General features: G+C 41.0%; 1 long non-coding RNA gene across 3 annotated transcripts in view; it reads left to right on the forward strand.

Annotated features, from left to right (window-relative positions):
* Window positions 1-813: 813 nt before the first annotated feature.
* Window positions 814-13,670, forward strand: part of LOC131280569 (uncharacterized) — a 79,627-nt gene continuing 66,770 nt past the window's right edge. Inside the window, exons 1-2 of one of the 3 annotated variants that reach the window (XR_009188204.2) lie at window positions 814-1,068; window positions 6,093-6,204. This is a non-coding gene — a long non-coding RNA (uncharacterized lncRNA). The remainder of the gene's footprint in view (window positions 1,069-6,092; window positions 6,205-13,670) is intronic. The other 2 variants (XR_009188206.2, XR_009188205.2) reach the window with 2 other exon arrangements.

Below are 13,670 nucleotides of genomic sequence, written 5' to 3' on the forward strand. Positions count from 1 at the left end.
AGAGAGAGAGAGAGAGAGAGAGGGAGAAGGTGGATATTGACTTAGCCTGTGAATTGGATGTGGCCAGTACCAATACTGGCTTTGGGTGGGGTTTGTGGCAAAGGCAACATTCTAATTGAGTACCCCTCAGGTTTTAGTCACAATCATGGGAAGAGACAATAAGTACAATATAAAAAAGCAATTGTGTGCAGCATAGGAAGCCCTGCTGAAAGTGAAAGGCTTAACCCAATAGTGTCTGGTTACTCTGAAGACTGCCATCCCTATCCAGGGGTGGATTGCAAATACTAGAAGCAAGACAAAAATGATGGATTGTTGTGAATTACCCTCTATGGGGGAGAGATCTGTGGAAGAACATCTGGGAAACCTGCCAGAAGTGACAGGTAAATGTCTGTCATGTCCTTGCCCACTCTTCTAACATCCCTCTCAGGACTGTTGAGTCAGTGCCTCATAAAGACCCAGAACCATACAATTGAGACCTGAGAAGAAGCAGAGTTGTGGGAAACAAAGGCATGTGTTGTTTCCATAGTAGCAAGTTACTTTCTGACCACTGGGTCATGCTGTCCCTAGAGATATACATGCAGGTGGCTAATCTCTCAGGGACACATAACATTCTGGCAGAACCCGGACTTGATAGTACAAGTAATCTGGGCAACAAGATTTATGAGTATGTTTGTTTCAATAACGTAATAGAACATCTTGAGCTTTAGTTACTATCTTATCCACTGTGCACTGTGTTCTCAAGAATGAGGTAATGGGAATAGTTAGCTAGAATAGTTGCTGGTTCTCATGATTGCTTGGGGTATATAAAGAAGCCCCTGATATTAATGAACTTGTCTGATGAGCTTGAGGCCTCAATGCTCTCAGATCCCCTGATCCCAATCTCTCTTTATCTTTCATTCCTGATACCCTTTCGGTCCACAACTCCGACATCTGTTGCCCAACCTGGGGCCTGAAGCAGTGACTACAGCAGAGATTCTTCCATGGCAGTATCGGGAACATAGAAACTGAAAACCTTCCTGAAAGGTTGAGGCATTTATTGAAAGATGACTCAAGTCTGACAATACAGTGGTAAGAATTTTAATTAATTTTGTTTCCGCTAGCATCAGGGTATGGGTAATCAACCAGGATGTCTGGAAGAATATTCACAGGTACTAAAAACTCTTTTAAATACTGTCAGAGTCTCAGTAAAAACTGCTGATTTACTTGAACTTTTTGCTCTAGTACAAAAACACTGTTATTGGTTTCACCCACAAGGGAAAAATCTTTCAAATCTTAAACAGTGGAAACAGGTAATGAAGGCACTATGTAGAGCATATCAAAAAGGGGAAATCATACTGTTATCAGTGTGGACGCTAGGGCAACAGATTGCAGCAGCCTTAGATCCACTGCAGTCTGAAGCAGAGGATGAAGAAATTACCATCTTTTCCAGGGAGCCCCATGACACAGGTCATCAGAGTGAGGACAGGGAGGAAATAGAGGACAAAGAGGAGGATGAGCCTTCCAATGAAAAAGGAACTAATCCTTTTCTGCCTAAGCAAATGTCTAAATTGAATATTTCTAAAGCTGGCATTTATCCTAATTTATGTAATTTTGCCCTACGGCTCCACCAATTATTATGCCTGTAGCCCTGGGGATATTTACTGATGTCATTGACACCCAACCATATATTAAAAGCATATTTATAACCAATCCGGCTCCTATGGCTCCAATGATGCATCACTTATTACAAGGATCCCAACAAGGGGATCCTGAGGCAATGCAATTATTACAAGCATTCCCAGTAAATATTCAACAAATTCCCCCTGGTGCCAATAACCCCCAAGGAGGAATATATGCTCATCGTGAACCATTGCCATTTAAAATTTTGAAAGAACTTAAACAAGTGTGTGCACAATTTGGAACTAATAGCCCTTATACTTTTGGTTTGGTACAAGGGTTGGCTCAAACTGACCACCTTATTCCATGGGACTGGGAAATGTTAACTAGAACAGTTTTAAATCCAGCTGAATTCTTACAATTTAAAACCTGGTGGATGGATGGAGTCAATATGATTGTGTGCCATAATGCTGTGCAAAATCCTCCTGTTCTTATTTCTGCTGAACAGTTATTAGGTATTGGTGAATGGTCTTGGCATTCAACGGCAGCTTCATTGTGATGATCAGGCCATAAACCAGGTGTGCAATTCATGTTTGGCTGCTTGGAAATGGATTTGTGCTCCTGGAAAGCCAATGCAGTCTTTTGCTAAAATAATACAGGGAGCTAATGAAACTTATGTAGAATTTGTAGCCCGATTAACTGACATTCTGATGAAAACAATTGAGATACCAGAAGCAAGAGAGTTAATTTTGTTAACGCTTGCATTTGATCAAGCTAATAGTGAATGTAAAAAGGCAATTCAACACTTAAAGGCAGCAGGAGGTTCAATCCAGGATTATGTTAAAGCTTGTCAGGATATTGGCTCTACCACCCACCAGATGGCTGTCTTGGCCACAGCTTTTAAGGGTGGTTAAAAGCAGGAAAGAAAGAAAGGAAATTGTTTTAAATGTGGAAAGCTTGGTCATTATCAGAAAGAGTGTTGATCTTATTTGGCTTGTCCTGCTCAGAATAGAAGTAAGCAATCTCCATCTAAAATATGTCCAGTGTGTAGGAAAGGATATCATTGGGCCAATGAGTGCAGGTCTAAATTTCAAAAAAATGGAGCTCCAACTGGGTCTGGAAACCACTTTGTGGGCCTAGCTCAGGGTCCTCAGACAAACAATATGAGCCTGGCCAAACAATATCCAGTCAGCAATGGCCAGCTACATGCATCCGAATTTCAGAATTAAAAGCTGCCACAAGAGGCAGTGCTGCAGCAGATCTCCCATCTACTGAAACTAAGCTTATAACACCGGCAATGGGTATGCAAACTATATCTACTGGAGTAAAAGGACAATTTCTCTCTGATACTGTTGGTTTGATAATAGGAAGAAGTAGTCTGACTATGAAGGGATTATTGGTTCAAATTGGTATTATTGGTAGTGACTTTAAAGAAGAAATAAAAGTAATGGTATAAGTAGTGAGTCTAGTTCAAATTAATGTTGGACAAAGGATTGCTCAATTACTATTGCTTCCTTACCATATACCAAGAACCCTCCCCTTTACTAGAAAAGGTGGATTTGGTTCTACAGGAGAAATAATTTATTGGCAGGCTTTTGTAGGTGATGACAGGACAGACACAACAATTACCATTAACAGGAAGGTATTTTTTGGACTAGTAGATACTGGTACTGATGTATCTATTATTGCTAAGCGACATTGGCCTCAGTCTTGGATGCTGCAGAAAGTACCCACTGTGTTTACTGGCATAGGTACAATGAATGATGTATACCAGAGTACTACTGTATTTGATATTTTAGGTCCGGATGGACAAAAATCTACTTTACAGCCTTAGCAGATGTGGGTATCAACTTGTGGGGACATGATTTGCTTGGTCAATGGGGAGCTTTTATTCACATTCCTATTTTGTCAGAACAAGCAAAGTCTTTTATATATGGATATGCAATATAATACTAGAAGAAAAGGAGATCACAGAGGATTTGGGTATCATTTAGGTTGACAAAATTCTGGGCAGGAAAATTTACCATAGGAGCCATTGAACAAAAGGGCAGTCCAATACCTATAAGTTGGCTAACAGATACACCTGTATGGGTTGATCAATGGCCCCTCACAGGTGAAAAACTTAATGCCCTTCATATTCTTGTAATAGAACAGTTAACTCAAAAACATATTGAGCCTTCTAATAGTTCATGGAATTCTCCTGTGTTTGTTATTAAGAAAAAATCAGGGAATTGGAGACTGTTAACTGATCTAAGAGTTATCAACAAGGTCATGAGCCCTATGGGACCTTTGCAACCTGGGGCTCCACAACCATCCATGATTCCAAAAGATTGGCACATAATTATTATTGATTTAAAGGATACTTTTTCCACAATTCCTTTGCATCCTGCTGACAAAGAAAAATTTGCTTTTTCAGTACCTGGTTTTAATAATCAGGCATCTATGCAAAGATATCAGTGGTGTGTATTACCACAAGGTATGATGAATAGTCCTACCATGTGTCAATTGTTTGTGCATCAACCTTCAGAAGTATTTAGAGGAAAATTTCCAAAAGCAATGATTATTCATTATATGGATGATATATTGTTTGCTCATGCTTCAAATGACAAACTGCAACATTATTTAAGTATGCTGAACAAATTCTTCCTGAGTATGGCTTGCAAATTGCCCCTAAAAAAATTCAAAGAAATGCACCATATTGTTATTTAGGTATGAAATTGGCTAATGGACGTATTATACCACAAAAGATGCAAATAGGCTGAGACAAGTTAAACACCTTAAATGATTTTCAAAAATTGCTAGGAGATATTAATTGGATTTGATCAACATTAGTAATCCCTAATTATATGTTAACTCATTTACTTCAAACATTAACAGGAGATTCTGATCTGTCTAGCCCTAGAATCTTGTCTAAAGAGGCTGAAAAAGAATTGGCATTAATAGAGGATTGAATCTCTCAAGGGCAATTAGCACAAATAAACCCTGAGAAAGCTGTTGATTATTAATTATTTTCTCAACCCCTCAATCTCCTATGGCTTTATTTTGGTAAGAAGGTATATTGGAAAGGGTTTTTCTACCTAATAATAAATAAAAGAGATTGCAAAAATATCTCCAAAAAATTATTTCCATACTAGCAAAAGGCTGTGTGAGATTGTTACAGTTAAAGGGGTCTGATCCAGATAGAATTATTTGCAATCTTTCTCATGAAGAAATTCAACATTTATATAACTAATCCTCAATGGCAAATTGCTATTAGTAATTTTCAAGGCATTATTGATAATCATTATCCTACTTCCAAACTGTTAACATTTTTACAAAGAACCACTTGGATTTTACCAAAAATTGTGAAAACCATTCCTATTGAAAATGCATGTACAATATTTACTGATGGTAGTAGTAATGGAAAAGCAGCATACATTACCTCTCAAAAAGAACAGGTTTGGCAGACTCCTTCTTTGTCTGCTCAACGCACAGAACTTTCGGCCATCATTAAGGTTTTACAAACGTTTCAAGAACCCTTGAATATTGTCTCTGACTCTGAATATGTGTGTTTAACTGTAGGCCATATTGAAACAGCTCATATTTTATTACTGATGAATTGTCTCAACTTTTTGCTGACCTTCAAGCCCTCATTCAGTAAAGAAATCAGCCCATATATATTACTCATATCCAGTCTCATTCTTCCTTTCCTGGTCCTCTAGCTACCCAAAATGCAAGAGCTGATTTATTAGTAGGATGTTTGCAAGATGCCAGTAAATATCATGCATTAACTCATATTAATAGTAAGGGACTTAGACATAAATTTCCTCAATTAACAAAACATTAAGCTCAAGAAATTATTCATACCTGTCCCACCTGTGGACCCTTAACTACAGTGCATTTTCAAGCTGGGACTAATCCCAGAGGCCTGACTCCTAATCAACTGTGGCAGATGGATGTTACCTACATACCATCAGTTGATAAATTATGATATGTCCATGTTTGCATTGATACTTACTCACATTTTTTGTGGGCTACTGCACAAAGTGGTGAATTTTTTCATCATGTTTGCTCCCATTTATGGTCTGCTTTTGCTGTAATGGGATGCCCTTTGAAAATTAAAACTTACAATGGTCCTTCTTACATAAGTAAGTCTTTTGCTTCTTTTTGTTCTATGTATGCTATAGAGCATGTTACTGGTATTCCTTATAATCCTATAGGTCAAGCCATAGTTGAATGCAGCCATCATACCTTAAAAACTATGCTTTTAAAACAAAAAGGGGGAGATGATGGTATAACACCAAAAGATGAACTGGCAAAAGCTTTATTTACTTAAAATTTTCTTAATGTTTATAATTCACTGACACCTGTGGAATGTCACTTTAGAAAATGTCAAACATTTACAGTGGATGCAAGAAATAAAGATCAGCCAATATTCTGGAAAGATATTTTAAGCAATGAATGGAAAAAAGACAGGATCAAAGTATGGGGGTGAGGCTATGCTCTTGTCATTTCAGAAAATGGAGAACAAATTTGGCTACCTGTGAAGAGGATTAAACATTGGAATGAAGAGATGGGGTCTCCTATAACTTCTGATGATGGTGATCATAAGTAATGAGGAAGCTGCTGGTAATTACACTTATTTATTTATTTTTTTTATTAATTTTTTTATTTTTTATTGACTTTGTAATAATATTACATTAAAAATATATATGTGAGGTCCCATTCAACCCCACCCCCCCACCCCCCCTCTCCCCCCCCCCCAACAACACTCGTTCCCATCATCATGACACATCCATTGGATTTGGTAAGTACATCTTTGGGCCCCTCTGCACCTCATATACATTAGTTCACATCATGGCCCATACTCTCCTCTATTCCATCATGTAGGCCCTGTGAGGATGGTAATTACACTTATTGGGCCTATATACCTAACCCCCCATTACTTAGAGTGTTAACCGGAAAAGATCCATTCTTTCATATGTATCTGAATAAGATCCATATATGCCCTGAACCAATTGATGATCAGTTACCAATTAAACCCCATAAGGAAGGACAAAGAATCTATAATCTTGTATTACCATTTGGTTATTGACCCTTATGCATTGGTAACCATCCCTCCTGTATGTATGTTAAAAATCGGACCATGATTATATTAAAAAATAATAATACTCAGTCTATTGTGACTTTATTTCCCTCTTACAATTTTATCATGACCAAAAATCCTACTTATGATTGTCCACAAAAAGACAGTAAGGATAAAAAAGGATGGCAAGAGTGCCATATAGGAAGAGGATCTGTCATTTTTAATGATTCCTATGGAATAGTGTGGGAGAGTGCCCCAATGGGAAGTCCCTCTCCATATAATGGCAGATTTATTTGGTATGGTCTAAATAGTAAAGGACAGAAAATTAGTAATATGCAATATCCTTTTCATGAATCCCTTGATTTGGATGAAAAATAATTTTTACTAAAAGTAATAGTGTTTGGAAATATAAAGGGAAATGGATCCCTTCCTCATGGTGTAACATTACATCTATACATAAACAGAAGAATTTGTGGAAAGTTTTTTTAGGAATAGCTCCTACTATAGAATGGATTGGGAATAATAGTAAGAATGGTCAACAGTCAATATCTGCATTTAGATCATATTCATCATTTTCAATTATGTGTAAGAGGTCCTTATGTGTTTGTGGTTGGAAAATTAACCATAACCAAGAATGCTTTATTTTAAACAAGTGGGGCCTTGCATACTTGTTTGTCTGAGAACACTTTACAGAATGGAGATTTCATTACAATGGCTCAAAGCGGCAGGGAGTATGGATCACAGTGTGACCGAACCGAATTCGTCAATCATCACCTGAGAGTCAACTGCTGTTCCATATGGCTCAAGAAATCCTGAAATGCTTGAAACAATTTGTGGGACTCATAATAGATGGCATATTAGGACTGATTGGTGTCATTGCAGCTGCTACTACAGCTACAGTGACCTTGCATGAGATGGTGCAGACTCAACAATATGTGCATGATTGGCATAAGAATGCTAGTGACGTATGGCATAGTCAAGAATATATTGATGGAGACTTAAACAGTAGAGTTGATGATTTAGAATCAGCAGTTTTACATCTTAGAGATCAAGTATATAACTTAATCTACTTAGGGGATTGAAATGTGATTGGAATGAAAGTAATTTTTGTATTACTCCACTTGTTTATAATAATTCTATGTTTAATTGGGAAAAGATTAAAAATCATTTGATAGGTCATAAAGGTAATATGTCATTAGAAATAGAAGAATTACAAAAAAAGATATTAGAAATATCTCATAATCAGATTTATGTAGCTGAAGATAAGGTTATCTTTAATGATTTGATTTCTCATTTCAATAAGTTTAATCCAGTAAATTGGTGGAAGTCTCAACAATTTTTAGCAGCATTTAGGAATAGAACTTTGTGTGTTAATCTTGTTGCCCGTTGTTGTTGCTTGCCTGGGATGAGAAGTATGCCGAAGACTGTACCCATGTTGATGCAATGGGACAAGCTAATAATTTGGTACTTGCAAAAAATCTGATATAGTTCCCCATGGTCATAATGCTTGGCTGGTAGTCAATGATGGGTAAGACTCTCAGAGGAGGGTAACCTAACTAAAGCCACCTGACTAAAACAAAAAGGGGGAAATGTGGGAAACAAAGGCATGTTGTTTCCATAGTAGCAAGTTACTTTCTGACCACTGGGTCATGCTGTCCCTAGAGATATATGTGCAGGTGGCTAATCTCTCAGGGAAACATAACATTCTGGCAGAACCCAGACTTGATAGTACAAATAACCTGGGCAACAAGATTTATGAGTATATTTGTTTCAATAACATAATAGAACATCTTGAGCTTTAGTTACTATCTTATCCACTGTGCACTGTGTTCTCAAGAATGAGGTAATGGGAATAGTTAGCTAGAATAGTTGCTGGTTCTCATGATTGCTTGGGGTATATAAAGAAGCCCCTCATATTAATGAACTTGTCTGATGAGCTTGAGGCTTCAATGCTCTCAGATCCCCTGATCCCAATCTCTATCTTTCATTCCTGATACCCTTCGGGTCCGTGACTCCAACACAGAGTGGCTCCACTGGAAAGGTGAATGTCATGAGTACCAGACCTTGTGGTGCCTAGCCCAGCAGTTCCAGCTACCTGTTGTTCACCAGCAGCTTGTGGACATCACCCATTGGTATCCTTCATGCTCACTTCAACGACTGACATTAGTCCTCTCCTGCTCTTGGGGAGGACAAGATATGCTTTTACTGCTACAGACACTGCATCAGGACTCTTACAACAAGCCAACTATTGTTTTCTGCCTAGAAAATGAGTCCTCACAATGATGGACTAAGTTTAAATTCAACACTGAGTTGTGGCCCCAGGTCCAGTGAAGATGCTAAGAGCAGGACCAATGAAGGCATTGAAATTATGTGATAAACTTCCAGCTGCCCCACAGCCCAAAATGGGGAACTAACAATAATTTGTCATTGTCTATGTCTCAAACTATGCAAATTGGGGAAAATGAGGTAATTTTTGATTGAGTACTGGCCTATATAGTCTTGTTGGTAGGAAATCTTAAGCCCATGAGAAATAAATCATCTGCTAGTTGGAAGTTTGTATAATCTGCTGTAGTTATGGGTTATGTATAAAATGCTGTTCTCTGATTTGAAATTGTTTCTTAAACGATAAGCATGCAACAAGCCCTTCAGGGTATGAAGCAGTAAGAAACCACCAAATCTGCCTTCATTGCTTTACAAAAACAAAAAGGGGGATATGTTGTGGGAAACTGGCTTACCTGTTCCCTATTTGTTGCTTCCTTTTATTGTAGATGTTGCAGTTGCTTCCTATTATTGTAGATGATGTTGCAGTTCTGATAGCAAACAACTGATTGTTAGTTTCTAAATAAATACAATGTGGAAGCTAGGGTTGAGGCTCTCAGTTGGAGAAGCTGTGAGTCCCCTGGTCCCATCTTTATTTCCTCTCTTGTGTCTTTCTTTCTGTCCTTTTATTTCTTCAGTTCTGCATCACCTCCCCTTTAAGGGAACCGTTGCTGACTTAGAGCAGCAAGAGTCTATAACTGCAAGAGGAGAATCCCATCCATCAGCCATGTGGGAGCTAAGCCCCCTCTCAATTTAGAGGTGGAGTGGGTATCGCCATCTCAGGGTCCTCAGGATGGAGGAATAAAATATGAATTAGAGTGGACTAACTATTATTCTACTATAGAACTATTGTGACTCTAGCAATGGAAGAAATGGTATCATTGATGTGGAGACAGTGGCCACAGAAATTGCTGAAGGCAGGGAGAAGGAAGAAGAGGTGTGATATGCAGGCATTTTTGGGACTTGGAGTTGTCCTAAATGATATTGCAGGGACAGATGCAGGACATTATATATCCTACCATAACCCACTGAATGGACTGGGAGAGTGTGTAAACTCCAACGTAAACTATAATCCATGCTGTGTAGCAGTGCTCCAAAATGTACTCATCAAATGCACTGAATGTACCATACTAATGAAAGAAGTTATTGATGTAGGAGGAGTGTGGTGGGGTGGGAAGTGGGGTATGGGAACCTCTTATATTTTTTAATGTAACATTTTGTGTGATCTATGTAGTTAAAAAAAAAATAATGAAAAAAGTAACCCCCCAACCCCAGAGATCTCCAGCATAACTGTCACGCCCCCCATACCCATACCATCAATTCGCTGTGTATTCTTCTGTGTCCACTTGCATTATTTGGCAGCACTGGGAAACTGCGTCTCTTTTCTGTTGTGACATTTTGCTGCATCAGCTCTCCGTGTGTGCGGTGTCACTCCTGGGTGGGCTAAGCTTTTTTCACGTGGGGCGGCTCTCCTTGTGGGGTGCACTCCTTGTTGGTGGGGCACCCCTACGAGGGGTCACCCCTGCCTGGCACAGAACTCCTTGTGGGCGGCAGCTCTGCATGTGGGCCAGTTCACCACATGGGTTAGGAGGTCCTGGTGATCAAACCCTGGAACCCCATGTGGTAGACAGACGCTCTATCATTTGAGCCACATCAACTTCCCTCATTCATCTTTTAAATAGAAGTTTCAAAAAAATATTTTTTTACACCTTTACAAATAAAATACTTTAAGGAGACTTCCAAATAGAAAATAATTTTGGAGATCCCCACACTTTGAACACTTTAAGAACAATCTATTTTTTTTTTTTAAGATTTATCTATCTATTTAATTCCCCCCCCCTCCCCTGGTTGTCTGTTCTTGGTGTCCATCTGCTGCGTCTTGTTTCTTTGTCCGCTTCTGTTGTCGTCAGCGGCACGGGAAGTGTAGGCGGCGCCATTACTGGGCAGGCTGCACCCTCCCTTCACGCTGGGTGGCCCTCCTCACGGGCGCACTCCTTGCGCGTGGGGCCCCCCCTACGCGTGGCAGGGCACTCCCCACGCGCATCAGCACTGCGCATGCATGGCCAGCTCCACACGGGTCAAGGAGGCCTGGGGTTTGAACCGCGGGCATCCCATGTGGTAGACGGACGCCCCAACCACTGGGCCAAAGTCCGTCTCCCAGAACAATCTATTTTTAAACAGCATAGTTTGAAGATTACAGAACTTTTTTTCTTTCTGCCTGCCTTCCTTCCTTTCCTCCTCCCTCCTTCCTTTACTTCCTCTCTCCCTCCGTCCCTCCTTCCCTCTTCCTTACTTTCCTCCTTTCCCCCTCCCTTATTATCTCTCATCCTTTCTTACAACCTATCTTCCTTTCCTTTCCTTCCCTCTTTGCTCCTTTCCCACACTTTATTTTTCCATTTTCTTCTTTCTTCCTTCCTCCTTCTCCTTTGCTTCTTCCATGTCCCTTCTCAGAAGGTGCTATCTTGTCTAGGATAAAAACAAAGATATCCTACACATATTAATTGGAGGACCACTTTTTATTTTAAACTGAGCAAGAGACGTGCATACCTTGTGAAGACTTGCATCTTCATAACTCCCGCTTTCATTCCTAATGCGTTCGTAAAATTCCATAGAGCTGAAACTTAATTTTTGTTCCCTTTGGTTTTGTGATCTATGTATCTTACAATAAAAAAGACAAATAAAAAAATAAAATAGAGCTACAAACTAAAGCAATTCGGAGCTCCACTCTCACTGTCACCCTCATAGAAAGACTTTTCCCTACTTGAGGTTTAATGTGGCAATAGTCAATTATGGCTATTTTAAGGATTTTACTTTTACTTTTTAAACTTTTTAATATTTATTGAGTCCTTTTGGCACCTACCTGTGAACTGTGTCTAAACAGAGTTTCTTAATCTGAGATCTTTAGTACCCTCCTTCGTGTTTGACAGTATCTTAAAAAAGTTCCCCACTAGAGGGAGGTGTTTACTAAGGTTATTCCTGGAATGGCTTTCATTGCTGGAGAAACTTAGGTGCTTTCAAGTGTTTATTTCTGAACAAAATGGTGTTCTAATACTGGGTATGTGACCTTGTGCAAACAAAACATTCCACTAGAGGGAGCCATTTACCTTGATTGTCTCTGGACAATCAAGCCCATGCCTTGAGAATTTGCTTTCTTTTGTGTGTGTGGACGTTATGATGAAGTCCTGGGTCCTCCACTCCCACCCTCCTTCCCAAAATTCCACACAAGAATTATTTTCATGTCCTCATAATAACTTTGGAATGAAAGATGGAATGGGTTTTCTATGTATTGATGCACAATGCTGGCACATGGCAGCTGTTGGCTGCTTTAAACCTGGCTCATAAATTGTGTGGTTTGGGGAAAGAAAAAAGATATATTCAGGGAAGCAGATTTGACTCAATGGATAGAGCATCCACCTAACACATGGGAGGTCCAAGGTTCAAATCCAGGGCCTCCTGACCCATGTGGTGAGCTGACCCATGTGCAGTGCTGATGCGGGCAAGGAGTGCCTTGCCACGCAGGGGTGTCCCCCACGTAGGGGAGCCCCAGGCGCAAGGAGTGTGCCCCGTAAGGAGAGCCACCCTGTGTGAAAAAAGCGCAGCTTCCCTAGGGTGGTGCCGCACACACGGAGAGCTGATGCAGCAAGATGACGCAACAAAAAGAGAAACAGATTCCCGGTGCTGCTGACAAGAATAAAAGCAGACACAGAAGAACACACAGCGAATGGACACAGAGAGCAGACGGGTGGGGTGTGGGGAAGGGGAGAGAAATAAAAAAAAAAAAGAAAAAAAGACATATTCAGTCAATACTGGATTTAAGTTGGGAAGTGAAAAGATCAGCACATTCTCCTGCCTGCCTAGTTTCCACAGCTTCTGGGAAATTCACACACAGACTGGGCAGATCTGGGTTGATGAAGACCAACATCTTTATCAGAGAATTTTATTATCTGGGTGCGGTCACCCCTCAGGCTGAAGTGTGGTTTGCTGGCCTGGCGGGGGAGCAGCCGCGGCAGGCCAAGCCGCTGCCCCCATAATAGGGTGGCTGGTCGGACTCACCGCCACCCCTGAAGGAAGCTCGGCATGGGCGCAGAGTGCCCTCGGGTCTCCCCTTCTCGGCAGCCATGCTTCCGCGGCCGCCCCTCCTCCCGGATAGCGCCACACAATGCCTTGTGGGGCAGCACCCTTCTTCTTCTTTCTCCCTGCGCAGGCGCAGGGCGGAAAATTCCAGTCTGCCCTTTTCCCCTCCCCCGACAGCAGCAACAGCCAGGCGTGGGCGGAAAAATCCAGCCCGCCCTTTTCCCCTCCCCCGACAGCAGCAACAGTCAGGTGTGGGCGGAAAAATCCAGCCCGCCCTTTTCCCTTCCCCCGACAGCAGCAACAGCCAGGCGTGGGCGGGAAACTCAAGTCTGCCCTCCACCCCAGCAACAGCAGCCACCAATCCCTAAACCCTGCCCCTTCCCCCAGCAACAGCAACAGCCAATCCCTAACCACCACCCCTCCCCCGTCCAGTACCGCCCACTGACCTTTCGCCGGCAACCAATCAGAACAGGGTGTGGCTTCGACCAATCAGCCTTCCCCAGCCCCTGTAAAACTGTTGCCTCTCCCTCAGTAAAGTGGACTTGCGTGTTTACCTTGTCTCCGCGGTAGTTCTTCTGCCGTGCGCCCTCCAGTCCTGAGAGCCCCCGACAAGGGC

Source organism: Dasypus novemcinctus, chromosome 12, assembly GCF_030445035.2.
Source record: "Dasypus novemcinctus isolate mDasNov1 chromosome 12, mDasNov1.1.hap2, whole genome shotgun sequence".
NCBI lineage: Eukaryota > Metazoa > Chordata > Mammalia > Cingulata > Dasypodidae > Dasypus > Dasypus novemcinctus.